Source organism: Mesoplodon bidens, assembly GCF_964165515.1.
Source record: "Mesoplodon bidens genome assembly, contig: HAP1_SCAFFOLD_608, whole genome shotgun sequence".
In the NCBI taxonomy this organism is placed as follows: Eukaryota; Metazoa; Chordata; class Mammalia; order Artiodactyla; family Ziphiidae; genus Mesoplodon; species Mesoplodon bidens.
Genome location: NW_027672699.1, coordinates 9,252 through 23,190, shown reverse-complemented (window position 1 = coordinate 23,190; position 13,939 = coordinate 9,252). Strand labels below are relative to the sequence as shown.

At 45.3% G+C, this 13,939-nt stretch overlaps 1 protein-coding gene and 1 pseudogene across 3 annotated transcripts in view; one reads left to right on the top strand and one right to left on the bottom strand.

The window, feature by feature from the left end:
* Positions 1–13,939, bottom strand: part of LOC308609831 (zinc finger protein 226-like) — a 64,460-nt gene that overhangs the window by 41,280 nt on the left and 9,241 nt on the right. The window lies entirely within an intron of this gene.
* On the top strand, positions 6,646–12,332 carry LOC308609833 (protein FAM170A-like; annotated as a pseudogene). The gene is made up of 2 exons: positions 6,646–8,283; positions 12,219–12,332. The product of its transcript is annotated as a protein FAM170A-like (transcript).

The following is a 13,939-nucleotide window of genomic DNA, read 5'->3' as shown; positions in this document are numbered from 1 at the left end:
TCAAAAACGTAGAACTGCTAACCAAATGTAAGGCTCCCATATGATTCTATCAAACTGAGGATGCTTCTTTACGAAGCAGTGAGCACACTTGCTGCCCCAGGGACCTTGGCAGTTGCAACGTAGGGCTCTTCCCTCTGGGATGGAAACAGCAAGTTTTCCTGTGGTCTACACGCTGGCCCCAAAAATACTACACTCCCAATACTTGTCAACTTTAAGTATTTTTCTACATATCTCCATTTTTCTGTTACTATTTGGACTACATCCTAGACTTGACACTACATAAATTGCATTCAAGAAGCTATTTTTAAAAGTTGGTAGGAAACCTTAAATCTATAGCTTGCAGTCCCTGGCTTACTTTCATCCAGGTGCATAAGTGTTTTCAAAAGTAGTCAGGTTAGTTACCCCATATCACAGCCCCACGCTTGTGTCACAGATATAAAAATGGAACATGATATTTAAGGTTTTAGTTGCCAAATCATCAAGCCTCCCAGACAGAGGCAATAGGGCAAAATGATTACACAGGCATGGATTTTGATTTGCTCCAGTGTCTTGGGCAAGTCACTTGGCCTCTGTATTTATTTGTACTTATCTGCACTTATCTGTCACTTGGGGGTCATAATTGTACCTGGTCCATGGGTACGTTGTACAAATGATCTGTAAAGTAGTTACAAGAAACCGACACAGAGTAAGCACTCCACAGACATTGGCTATTAGCTATTGGAAATATTTCTCCATGAAACAGATGACTTTATCAGTGGATGACTCGGTGGGAGACAGTGAATCACAGAATCACAGCATGTTGAAAGTGACCTAGTTCACACTCTTATGTGAAAAAAAGAAAAGTGTGCCTGGGTAGAAAATGTCTGAAAGTTTACCTAACAAATAGTTTATCATGTTAACTTGGAGAATTAGAATAAAACAGGAAAGCAGGAAAGAAAAACTTGAGTGTAATTCAATTTCTCTATCATTTGTGTTTCTACACTGAGACTCTGAATACACTGGAAGCGCAATGTTTTTTAATGTGGCGGGATAAAGGTTTTCACGTTTTCCTGATCCATCCGTATTATTATCTCAGAATTGCTGGCAGTTCTTGCCATCTTTGGATCTACACCCATCTGAGTCAGGGGGCCATTCTGGACGGAGGAGATAATAGAGCAGAAGTGAAGTGAGAGGAAAGGAGAGACAAGATTTTCTCTTTTCTCTTCCAAGAGGAAAGGTCTTTGGAATGGGAACAACTCACAACCAAACTTTGGGGAAAGGATGTGATGGAAAATGAGACAAACATCCTACCCCTGTGATGAGAAGGATTCCCTGGGCTGGATGGAGGGAGGTCACAGGTGGCTGGACAAGGAAACCAACTAGGGAGAAACACACACAAGTGTAGAGCAAACACCCTGAGGCCACTCAGCCTGACTCCATGCAAACATGTGTCCAGCAGCCAGCCCTTCACCTGTGGCTCCCCAGCAAGACAGGTACCTCGGGGGTGCCAACTCATTCTGAGTCCATTATGCCTGGCCATTCATAAACCGCTGTCTAACGTGTGAGGAATAAACTCTCAATGTTTATGAGGAAATTGGGGAAGGAGATTGAAAGGTTACTTAAACGGAAAAAAAAGAAGTTCAGCAAGGCAGGATGGTAGAGAGACAAGAAAAAGACCTTAAAAGATAGAAAGGATTTGCCAAAGAAGAGAAAGAAAAAGAAATGATTCCGAATGGCTTAACCTGCAGCTAGGAAGTTAAGGAAGATTATTGATGGGTGAAGACTATGGAATAAAGTGAATAAAAGTTTTCAGAAGTTGCTGAGAATATGGTAAGAAGCATGATTATCCAATTATGAATTGGCTGCAATGGCATTCTAGGGGGACACTAGGAAGGGGAAGCAAATGTTCCTGAGATGACAGTGGCAGGTGGAAAGTTGTTTCAGGGGAAGAGCAGTCTTGCAGAGGGTGTATCAGAGGAGGGCAAGTGTGAGCAAGCAAGGAAATACTAAGTGTATACGGTTCCTTCACTGAGTGCACCCAGCCCCGTGGTCAGCCTTGAGAACAAGCAGGACTTCAGGTACTGGAGCTACATTTCAGTCATCAAGACTTGAGAAGACACCCTTAACTCAGGTCTTCTCTTCAAACTCCATCTTTCCTTCTTGACCTTCATTTGGCCTCTTCCCTTACCCTCAAGCTGTGGACTGAGGCCACAGAGCAAGATGGGTCACTAGTGTCCTCCATCCCCTGGCGACTGTGGTTCACATCAGTGGAGTACCAAAGGCAATAGCCAAGTAACAGACACAAGAGTGTATGAAGAAGAAGAGATTCTGATAAGGCTTTCTGTGACAGTGTGGGCCAAGTCGGCTCTATATGGCTGGTATCACCTGAATTATGAGCAGCCTTAGGGGAGAAGTTCTCAGAAAGCAGAGCCTGGCTCTCTAGAGGCTCTGCGTGCTCACAGCCCACTCCAAGACCTCAGTTACACCTTCGGCCCCCAATATCTCTCCCTCTGCCTGCTCAGAGTTTTTGAAGGCTTCTTTCCTCCACATTTCTCTTGAGAGGTGGAGGAGGAAGATGAGCTTCAGGCCAGCTCAGACTCCCCTGGGATCCCAGCAGGATGCCTATCATTAACCTCCCACCTTCTAGGAAGCTCCTAAGATCTTCACATTTGGGGCAGTTTTCATTTCAGCTGTGCTTCAAATTGCTGGCTGGAGACGGCCTGTTGGAAGGTGGCTAAAAGCAAGTAGCAATCCTTCGGGCAGCCTGGCCCTTCTCGACTGTCAGACATCTTCAGGGATATTCTAGGAAATGTTGTTTGTTCTAGAGAAGGGAGGGAAACAATCCAATTGTCCAATAATGCTTGAATGGAAAATAAATGATGCTATATGCATGTGATGAAATAATATCAAGCAGTCAAAAATCAAAGACCTAGATCTATATGGATTCACGTGGATAAATCTTGAAAACATAATATTGATTGAAAGAAAATAAGATCAAGAATGTTAGATTGTGATAACAGGTATGTAAGTATTTAAATATTTAAATCAATTCAACATATTGCTTCTATATATATATAGATGCAAGAAAATAAACTTTATCCAAAGAACACATTATTTACATTTCCTATGCTCATTTATCTAGGAGACCCAAAAGAACCCACAGATAAACTAGCAGGAACTAATAAGACGGTTCAACAAGGCACACACATACAAGATCAATAAATTTTAAAAGTCAATCAGGCTCCTCTACACTGGCGATAACAAATTAGAAACTGTAAAAGAAAATAAGAAAAAAAGAAGATCTAAAAATTGTCACAAGAGCCATATAAATTATTTAGAGCTAAGCATACGTAGAAGGCAATATAACTAACAAAGTGAGTACGAACAGTTAAACTCCACCCAACCCAAGGTTAGGAAAAGACTGTTGTTACTTTATGAGAACAGACCCTCTTCTTAAGTGGCAGATCAGTAAGTGAGAGTGAATCAAAGAAACACAGCATTTGAAAAGTCAGCTAGTCCAAGCCTCTTGATGGCACATACAGAAGCTGAAGCCCAGATAGGTTGAGTTACTTGGTAAAGGGCCCAACGTCCTGACTCAAGGACTAGCATTTTTCACTCATTCGTAAGACACAATCAAATGCAGTACCTTGGAAAGAGATGGGAAAAAAATGAAGAAATCAATTATATAGTTCCTCATCTTTAAGTACAGAAATAGCTGTGACAAAATTACACGTATTGAGGGAAAATTGAAGTGCAGAGTTTAAAATGTCAATAATCCACAGGGAAACTGGAGACCACTGAAAATATTCATATTAAATCTCTCTAGAAAAGACATGAAAAGATCTCCACTCAAAATGTGAATTTTATAATAGACATGGTATGATACAATTTATAATAGATATGGTATGAACCTTTCCCTTTCACGGGAAAGGTTCAGCTGGGAAAAAGGAAATGTTCTTGAAAATGGGGCCTGTGCTATTGCAGACACTGTGCTCCACCTAGGTCCACGGAATGCTCTGATGTCATCACTGAGGTCACAGAATTCCACTGTGCGCCTGGCAACCTTGCAGACATAACAGCCCTGGTGAGCACTAGGCAGTACTGCTGGTTCACTAAGTGGTACAAGTTTTTCAGCCATTTAGGAGACTTGACTATTTTTATTTGTATTGAATCATTTCAACGGATTGCCCAAGAGCCAACAAGGGCCAACCTGTAGGGAAGAGGAGGAGTTGGACATCTCTTGAGGCATCTTCTAAGGGAGACTTCTAGTTGGTACCATGAAACGGCGACAAAAGAGGAAACATCTGGAAAATGAAGAGTCCCAGGAAACTGCCGAGAACGGAGGAGGTATGTGGGGGGCAACATGCTGGGGCACATGGGTTTCTGCCAAACTAAACCTTCTCTAGGATGGGGGGGACTGAGAACGTGTCACCTGTGAAGCAGGGAGCGAGAGACCTTGTCTCACTGACGCTGCCGTATCCATCCGGAGGGTCCCTGTGGTGTGAGACGGCACAGAACGGCCAGATGCCCCCTGGGAGATGGGAGGTCAGCTCCGCTGGTCTGAGGACTCTCCCCTGGGGCAGCCGGGCCTGGAGCTCTGTCGGACTCATAGCAGGCTGCATCCTGCTTGCACAGACCTAGAGGTGCAGCTTTTCTCAGTCCCCGATTTCTCTCTTATTCTCTTGGATCTTTCCCTGGGGTCATGAGGTGGGGGATGTGAAGGATGCAAGGATGCTGAGAGAGACCCATGAGTTGCTTGGCCTCTTTTACCAAAGTGGAAAGAGAAGCCCCATGAGTTGAAGGCCCTGTTGAAAAATATCTTGACAAGTGGAATGCACTTTGAAAGAAGATTGTTTGTCTAGGGATGGTGTCATATTGAAAGCAAGGAGGTTTTATTCCTTCAACAGGAAGAATTTCCCAAAGGAGATCAAGGGAAGGGAAGGGTTTTCCAGAGACTGAGACCGCGTGAGCAGGGGTGAGAAATGGCCTCAGGGTCCTGCGGGGAGCTCTGAGAGCCACGGGCCACGGGGTGCCTGCGTGCATTAAATGTAGGCGAGTAGCTTGCCCTGGGAGAGGGGTGGTCACCCCAGAGCTCCAGCTAGAGGCCTCTGCCCCAGATTAGAGCCCAGTAGCTCCTACCAGGCCCAGGGCCCTGGAGACTGTAGGATGGGTCCTGGGAATGGAGCTCTAGACAGCAGGCAGATTTCCAGGCAGTGGCTGGGACAGGCTGGGGAAGGCAATGACTGCCCCTGACCATTCAGAATATTTTGCTCTGTGTTCCTGTGTGTTCGTGTGTGTGTGGGGGGGGGGGGGGTAGTGCAGAGAAGAGCGAGATGAATGGGGTTAGAGTGCTTACCAGATATAAAGTCTGCGTGGTAAAGTTCTTGTCACCCTGCCTGGACCTGGCTGACACTCGGTGTACGTAAGAGTGTATACAGAATTCTTGTTAGGGGTGTTTCATGAGACAGTAACTCATACACCCATGTACACTCTGATACAGCAAAAATATCACACACCCCACATATAACTTCCTTAGTAAACCACACACAGCACATGGAGGTATATACATGCATCCCTTCTGTACTACGTTCTCATACAACCCACCTGTATCACAATCGTCTCCTCCAACACCAAACGCTGGAGATGAGATATGTATATAGACACACACACTATATATATAGGACACACACACACACACTATATATATATGTATCTCCTCAACTCTTGCACAAACACAGCTAACTTCAGCCATCTCTAAATACCTCTATAAGAACCAGTCACGTGTCATACACACCACACTTATAACACATTCTTGAGTAATGCCAGACCCGCTTTGTACAAACCACAGTAAACCACAGTCTCAGTAACCCAGGTCAGGATTGCCAGAGAAAATATGGGCTATCCAGTTCAATTTGAATTCCAGATAAACAACAAGTAATTTTTCAGTATCAGTATGTCCCACATATTGTATGGGCCATACTTACACTAAAACTAAGTCAGGCCAAACACTGCATGGGAATACTTACACTAAAAAAGTATTCTGGGTTTATCTGAAACTGAAATTTAACTGGGTGCCTTGTATTCTTGTTCGCTAAGTCTGGCAACCCTTATATACTTACCACCAGCTGATGTATTATATATTTATTGTAGTTTTGTTTAGTGTGTGTCTTCCCCTACTAGAATGTGCAGCGTTACCAAAGACTACAACAATGGAAGAGTGCCGGATACACAGGAGTAGCTGCTTACTGAATCTTGGTGACTGAATGAATGAACACGCACCATAAATACAAGCCACACCATGTAATGAGGAAAAGTTACATGTCCCAGAATTCCTGACTTGTGAACAGAAACCATGCACACAAAGGCCACACACACAGATAGACACATCTGCACTGTGCTCCCCATGCCAACCCCACACTTACCACAGACTTAACTGATACACATCACTCACTCTTCCCACACACTCACAGTCACCACCGAGGCCTACATTACCAACTAGACAGTGAGAGAATAAGTATGGATTGGAATTAAATCCTGGAGTATCCACTGGGAACCACACTCTCAACTGTGTGTATTCACTGCACCTGACACGTGTCACACACTCAGTAAATATTTGTGGACAGAGGACTGATGAACCCACCCTGAGCCTTTCATTCCTCCCTCAGGAATCTCGAAGTCACAAGAGGATCCCCCTCGGCTTGGATCCACTGTGGTGGCCCAAGGCTGCAGCCCAGGGCCAGGGGAGGTCTCCTCTGCCCCTAAACACTTCTCCTGTGCTTCTTCTCCGCGCAAGCTCATGTACGCCGGTAAGGGCGCGGGGCTCCTCAGGTGAGGGGGTGCTTGGCTGTGAGGCAGGAGGCACACAGATCCCAGGGAGGCTGAGAGGAAACCCAAGGTCATCAGAGGTGATGAGGGCTCTGTGGAGGAGCCTGGGCGGGATGGCTGAGCTGTTACGAGGGCGTGTATCCCAGCTGAGTCAGGGGTGGGGGGCGGGTGTGAATCCTGGTACTACCATGGTGGGGAAGTCAAGGAGCAGTGGCCGGAAAGGTCTGGACTTGAGGTGGAGGGAAGAGGGACCAGATTAAGCATCTTCAGAGAAAAATGTAGGGTTTCTCTTTGCCTTTGCTTCCAGAGAAGGACAGAGTTCTGCATCATACACCTCCAGCCTGAGAGCAGCGCCATCCAGCTCAGGTCCACACAGCTCACACACACATGCGCCCTCCAGGCACAGCCCTTCTCCGTGCACACATGAACCCCAAGCACGTGCTCCACAGTACTCTCCTCCTGCACCACAGCCCCATTCCACAAGGAATGCACCACCGATATTCCCAAACTCACACTCCTCGTCATACACGCATCCATACGCTTCCCTCACATACCACAGTCCTCACCACTGTACTCCACACCCGTGTATACAGACACCGCTCCAGTATCCCCCAACACGCAGATGAAAAGCCCACAGATGACACCAGATACACCACTGCCTCCTACGGCCAACAGACACCAAGCTCACGACATAGCTACGTCATGCAAATGTCCCTCTCTCGTCTACCACACCTGCTCCCTCAGCTTCCGGCATGGCCCATGCATGTTATTATGTTTTAAAATTCCTTTTTCAGGAATCCGGAGATCACATCGAGACACTGCCCAGCCTACCGCACCCCTAGCCCAGGTTCAGGAAAAAGGGGAGACCGCTCCCCCATCACACTGTGTCTCCTCCTCACCCTCTTCACCCTGTAAGAACGATCTGCACCCAGACAAAGAGGAAAGGGGCATGAAAATATACTACATGCAGGTACAAGTGAACAAGGGTGTCGCTGTCTCCTGGAAGACAAAGAAACCCTTGGAGTTGCCTGAAAAGCAGCTGAGGATAGAAGAAGTGACCCTTCCTGAGGATGCGTGCACAGTAGCCACTGAGCCCTCTTCTGATGTGTCCACCGAAAACCTCCTGTCTGACAGTGAGCCCACTGGGGAGGACAAAGAGTATGAGGAAAGGGCAGCGCCAGGCAGCCCATCAGGGTCACCTGCCGTCGAGGAGAGACCCAGGGCCAAGACACCGGAGTGGATGGTGACCATGGAGACCGGCTTCAGGTGCATGGCCTGCTGCCGGGTCTTCCCCACCTTGGAGATCCTCCAGCAGCACGTGAAGTTTGGCGTCCTGGAGGGCTTCAGCTGCCGTGTCTTTCATCTCACCATGGCCCAGCTGATGGGCAATGTGGAATCCGAGATCACCCCGAGGAGGAGGACGAAGAGGACGAGGAGGACGAGGAGGACGAGGAGGACGAGGAGGACGAGGAAGAGAAGGTAGAAGGCCCCAGCCCGAAGAGACCCCGCAGGCAGGCTCTTTTCTCTCTTTTGAGTTCCACACAGCAACTGAGATTCATGGGACAGAAGATCCTGGAGACGGTGTGGCCTTGGAAGAGGTAAGGCTTGAGGCTGGCAGTCTTCTGAGCCTATGTCACGAGGGCCCAGAGGAGTCCAAGGGAAGGGGCCGCACACATGTGCTGGTTGACCTAATGGCTCTGCAGTTGCATCAAATGGGACACACCCAGCACTAACAAAGGCATTGAGCTCTGTTGACGTAAACAAGAAGGTGGAGCCTTTTCCTAGGAGTTTTCTCAGGGTCTGCACGACGGACCTCAACTCTTAGAGGACGTACTGCCAGCAGCGCCTTCTCGGCAGAGAGAGCCAGGAGTGGTCTCCAGAGAGGACAGGGGCCCTGGCAGGACCAGACCTTTGAGGTCTGAGAGCCTTGGGCCTGAGCCGAGATCTCACCCGGACCACTGGACCTAGCCTTCTGTGACAAAGGGGAATATGAAAGAGAGTCACGTGGAAATGAGGTCCCCCGAGATATGGAAATGTTCCAGAACCTTCGTTGCGTGGTAGTTGATCTGGAGCCAAGCTCACTGTGGTGTGTGTGGCTCTGAGCATTAAGGCAACGCTGGAGGGTAACCCTGACCAGCAGAGCTTGGAGTGCTTCTTGTCTCTTCCTGTTCTACCTCAGTTGTTTTATCCCTTCCAGGGAGAAGAAAGCACCCTCGGGAGAGTTGGTAGTAAACCAGGGTATATCCTCCCTCAAGGGGACCCGGCCTGCCCTTCATTCAAGATGCTCTGGAAATGGGAACTGACTCATGTTATCCAATTGGCTGAGGGAGCACAACTCCCATGTTGATTCCGGTCAGACATGTTCATCAGACCTAGAGCTTTTCTCCTGATTCAAATCAAGTAGGGTATTAGTAGAGTTCCCATTTATTTCAGCCCTAGAGATAGCACATGAGCAAATAAAAAATCTTTGTGTATCAAAGCATTCTAATGAGCCCTTTCATTTTGCTGTTCATTGTGAAAAACACGCTCACTTTATCTCTGCCAATGAAGTGTTTCCACTTGACCAATGATGCCCCACGATCCCATTAGCCTCACTGAATTTAGGGAGCCCATTATGATGACATCATTTCCCTCTCATTCTTGGCCTGCAGAGAAGAGCAGCTACAGAGCATTCCAAGACTGCTAACGCTCCCCTCACCAATACGTTTCTTAAACCTCTGGCAAAGGAAGTGTCCTCTGAGCCCTCCCAGGGCACATAGGGGGTTTGGGTGAGCAGATCTTATATGATAAATCCACTCCAGTGGTCTGGCATTCCTATGCCTTTGTAAACCTTCTACAGTGGTGGTTCTCAGCTGGGGACACTTTTGGTCCCCCCTCCCAGGAAATATGTGGCAGTGTCTTGAGACTTTTATTTTATTTTTTTTTTGTGGTACGCGGGCCTCTCACTGTTGTGGCCTCTCCCGTTGTGGAGCACAAGCTCCAGACGCACAGGCTCAGTGGCCGTGGCTCACGGGCCTAGCCGCTCCACGGCATGTGGGATCTTCCCGGGCCCTGGCACGAACCCATGTCCCCTGCATCGGCAGGCGGACTCTCAACCACTGCGCCACCAGGGAAGCCCCTTGAGACTTTTTTCTTTAAGGAGCTGTGTTATGAATGAGCCCCACGTGGCTGGTGCACACGGCTGTATCAAGGCACTTTTTTTTTTTTTTTTTTTTGGTACGCGGGCCTCTCACTGTTGTGGCCTCTCCCGTTGCGGAGCACAGGCTCCGGACGCGCAGGCTCAGCGGCCATGGCTCACGGGCCCAGCTGCCCCGCGGCATGTGGGGTCTTCCCGGACCGGGGCACAAACCCGTGTCCCCTGCATCGGCAGGCGGACTCTCAATCACTGCGCCACCAGGGAAGCCCTCAAGGCACTTTTTATTGTTACAACTAGGGTGGCAGGGAAGAGTATGTGCCACTGGCCCATCTTACATTGCACAGGACAGCTCCCAACAACAAAGAGCTATCCAGTTCAAAATGTCAGTCATGCCAACGTCAAGAAATTTTGCTACAACATACTTAGAAAGTCCTGGCATTTTGACTTTAGCCTACGCTAACTTTGGGTACAGGTTTCAGTCATTTGAGCAAACTGCTGAAGGCATTCCCAGGTAGCCAAGCTAACACGCTGAGTCTGGAATGGGTGTTGAATGCACTCGTATCAACAAATCCAGCCTAACCCAATATTACATTACTCCCACCTGCTTCAATACCTACAAACTCCACACACATTATTTCTCAGGTTTCTATTGATATAAGTTATAAAATTCCGTATTTTAGCAGATAGTGTCTCCTCATGGTCATCCTTTATACCCGGTGGGTACCCACCCCTTCCCTGCTCCCGTCCCCATTTCAAGGACTCTAGTCTGATTACTAGGTCTGGAAAAACGAGAGGTAGTGGAGGCAAGTCTTGAGGATCCACAGACCCCTGCAAGGAAACTACCTCAGAGTAGAGGCAGACTTCCTTCTAATAGCACAGCAGGCTCAACTAAGAGGTCACAGGTCAGAGGTCACAGGCCTCAGCTTTGTTGGAATCTGCCCATATATTTCCACCTCAAATTTCCAGGATTCTACTCCTTCCCACTGATGCCCTATGACATAAGAGAATCTACAAGGTTGTGAATCAATGTGTTGTCATTCAGCCACTGACTGAATTTGACTTTGGATCCCCTTAAAAAAATAAATAAATAAAAAGGAAGGAAAGAAAGATAGAAATGCTGATTATAACAAGTCCCCCAAAGTGTTGCTATGTAGCCAAGCTCAAAGCTAAGACAGAAAATCCCCAACGGTAAAAACAGATTTCGAGCTCAAGCTATCAACTGGGACTTGAAACTGAAGGCCCTACAAAGGCCAATGGAACTGGATACAAAGCTAAAGATTTAGTCTTTAGCATAGATGGGAGTCAAGGTTAGAGGAAGCCACGCACTGGGAGTGAGTTGTGAACTACTCAACACTAAGAGCAGCTCTTTCATTGAATGTGAAGAAAGAAACAGGTAGTCCCTAGTTGCTACCACTGTCTTTGAACCAAACTAAAGAACAAGGTCAACCAGAAGGGCAGATATGAGAATCAAAAAGGAAACCTCTCTGGAATCCTCACTGAACCAAGTCTAAGTTCTGCTCTACTTGTGGTCTTTCACTTACAGAGACAAACCTTTTGGGCTTACCACAGGGATCAACAGACTTTTTCTCTGAAGGGCCAGAAAGTAAATATTTTAGGTTTTGTGGGCCATCAGTGCTCGTCACAACCACTGAACACTGTCAGCACAATGGGAAACACTCAAAGATGGTAAATAAATGGATGGGCCAATAAAGAGCTTTTATGTTCCAATAAAGCTTTAAAGGCAATGAGCCAGGTTGGGCTCACAGGAGGTAGTTTTCCAGCCCTTGACTTAACTCACTAAACTACAAATTACCTTGAGAGTTGGTGGTTTGATATCTACCAAACCAAACCAAACAAGAAAGCCCTAGGATTTCTGACATCTAATGCAATGCAATTTGAGGTAGCATGGACTTTACATACACATGTGAAGGTGTGGTCTAGGAAACCAATCTTGGAAACCTGCCTCTCACATTAAATACATCTTTTGCTGAGTAAAGCCCTTTAACCAAGTAAGTGTTAAACATCAGTGAAATGACCAAGAAGTAGGAAATGGTATGCAAACCTCCTCCTTAACAACTTGTTCCCATCATTCTAGGTTTCTTCCCTATGCACATTTTTCCTTAGGGAATCGTTGATAAATTTTACCTCTAAAACTTACCTATTTCCACTCTCTATCTTCAGGATTTGCCCAATCACTGTTACTTTGTAAACAATTTAAAAAAGTTTTTTGGGGGGTAAATTCCTTTTTTCCCACAGCTAATGGTTCTCTGTGTCATAGTGTCTGGAACGACCCAGCTACTTCTCCAGTCAGACCAAGCACTTGAAAGGACAAGCCGGTACCCCGAGCTATCCATCCATTCACCCAGTAAGGAAGCCTGATGAGGAGAACTAGGATGTGTACATTTCTACTGTTGGAATTAAAACAGAATATTCTGGGCTGCATGGATTTATCCTAAACTTCAAATGCATTAATTATAAATAGACCGTTACACTGACTAATATTCTGTCTCTTTGAATAACCATATACATTTTTTCTTTTTTATAACTGATTTCTAGAGGTCTATTCCTTAATTTTGGCCATATATATGTATACCTCATGATGATAGGATTTCTTACTGTGAGGGATTAATATGTTCTTAGTAATTTTTAATATTATATTTTACATTATTTTACTACCTATGTTACTATAAAAATAACAGTATTTTACTGGAAAATTGATGCTCAATGAAAAATTTAAAATATGGAAGTTAAATGTGGAAAAAATCCCTGAAAATCTTGCCACTGTTTACATAAGGGTGAATATCCCTTTACAGATGATAGGATGCATTAACACACACACATACATGTTTGATTAAGGTATGTGATGTACCTACCTAAAATACATTAAACTGTTACATGCTTCTGTCATTAAGTTTAAGCCATCATTTTAACAGACCTGTCATTACATAAGTATCTTAAAATATAAAGACATTCCTATTGAATATTTCACTTTTGCAAAATTTAGTAACATTGACATGCTACTCACCTTTTCTACTTGAATTTCCTAATTATAAGGTCCTATTCTGTGATTTCTATATCAAAGGGACGCACGTTCTATGTTTTGATATGTACTCAGCAACTTCACTTTGAAAATCAATTTTTCAATCCACCGCTAGGAAAAAGTGTGCAAGTCAGTCATTGAATAAATATGTTTGATGAAGTTACCAAATTTCAACAAATAATTTTTTTCTTTTTATCTCAGGCCAGAGAGGAGTAAGGAGATAGAGAACTTGACAAAAGTAATCTACTTCACACAGCCTCTTTTCTCTACTTAAGAAGTCCTGATGAAAGTAATGCTAAAACCCTTGGGAGACAATCACATCAAAACCTAGACGGAAATGTGGTGAATAAGAAACCAACGATCAGTTCATTTACTAAGAAATGTTTGTCCTCTGTCACTGTCATTAGTAACTCTTTCTGACACTTAAACCTCTGCCTTGACGTTCTTGAAAAAAGGGTCAACAGTATGCTTTCTGTATTGCAAGATGAACAATCCATTTTCAGTAAGTCTATACTGTCACAAAAGATAACCAAATTTGTACTGTATAAGGTTCACAGAATATTAGATAGACAAAGTCCAAGATAAGATCCAACTTGAAGCGAGGCTGGGGGGAGACAAATGGAGCTCATCATAACAGGACGATGCCACATTAATATTACAAATTGCAATACTGAGTGGTTTTCTAACACTTCAAATTTTTGTCTCCCTGAATTACTTTTAAGGCCAGATTTAGGTTAACTCCTCTGAATACAAATTTTTATGAAATTTTGGAGGGGATTGCAACATAATTTTCAAAAAGTTGTTCCTCATTCATTAACTGAACAAATATCGAGCACCTACAAAGTAGCTGACAATGTTCAGACTGTAGATTCAGAACAAACGTCGCTGCATTCGTGGAATTTACGTTGTAATGGGCATAAATTTTGGCATGTTCATCATACTTTTGTACAAGGCCTGCT